Raw genomic sequence first — 991 nt, forward strand, 5'->3', positions numbered from 1 at the left:
GTCTGGGTTAGTTGAGACTGCTGGCCTTCCTATAGGGTTGCCCTCCTCCTCAGCCTCCAACCTTTCCCTAATTCAACCATAGGGGTCCCCAAATTCAGTCCAATGGCTGGGTGTAAGTATCTGCATCTGTCTCCGTCAGCTGCTGGTTGAACCTCTGAGAGGACTTTTTTTTTTTTTTTTTTTTTGACAGGATGAAAGAGAGACAGATCTAATTTTATTCTTCTGTATGTAGATTTTTCAGTTTTCCTAATATAATTTATTAAGGAGGCTGTTTTTCTCCAATGAGTGTTTTTGGCATTTCTACCCAAACATCAGGTGGCTATAGCTACATAGGTTTACATACAGATCTTCTAGTATGTTAAATTGATTCACATGTGTGTTTTCTTGATGCCAATGCCATGCTGTTTCTGCTGATAAGGATCAGTAATATATCTTGAAAGTGGGTATAGTGTTAAATCAAGCTTAATTGTGATGATGATGATGAGGAGGAGGATAATTGCCCCTGGAGGCATTACAGATGTGGCTGCTGTGTCACATGTGTGTCAGTAGGTGGCCAAGTGGAGAAAGGCTATGTTTATGCATAGTGTTCTATACTATGACCATGTGAACCTGAGACCACTACCAGTCCTGAACCAGGGTGTTCAGACAGAGAAGTAGCCTGAGATAACCACAAGTCCTGTACCAGGTAGGCCTAGACAGACTCCCAGGACAGGAAGCAAGCTGGAGACTAGAAGAACCCTGCATGGGACTGTGGGCCCCAAGCAGGGGTGAGCCTGAGACAGATGGCCACTTGGGAAGTCCAGGTTAGGAGTGAGCCCAAGACAACCATTAGACTGATGGCATAAGGCTCAGACAGGGAACTAGCTGGAAATGAACACCAGTCTGATGCCACTCAGGTCTTGTGGGGAAGAGCATGTTCAAGATGACCCCCTTCCCCATGCCAAAATGTATGAGCATTCCTGAGACCACTCCTGAGACGACCCCAGACACT

General features: G+C 45.5%; 1 non-coding gene across 1 annotated transcript; it reads left to right on the plus strand.

The window, feature by feature from the left end:
- Positions 1–495: 495 nt before the first annotated feature.
- LOC116082925 lies at positions 496–626 on the plus strand. Its single transcript, XR_004115535.1, has one exon. It is a non-coding gene; the product is annotated as a small nucleolar RNA SNORA17 (small nucleolar RNA).
- Positions 627–991: the final 365 nt, after the last annotated feature.

This window comes from Mastomys coucha, unplaced genomic scaffold (genome assembly GCF_008632895.1).
Source record: "Mastomys coucha isolate ucsf_1 unplaced genomic scaffold, UCSF_Mcou_1 pScaffold7, whole genome shotgun sequence".
NCBI classification, from domain to species: Eukaryota; Metazoa; Chordata; class Mammalia; order Rodentia; family Muridae; genus Mastomys; species Mastomys coucha.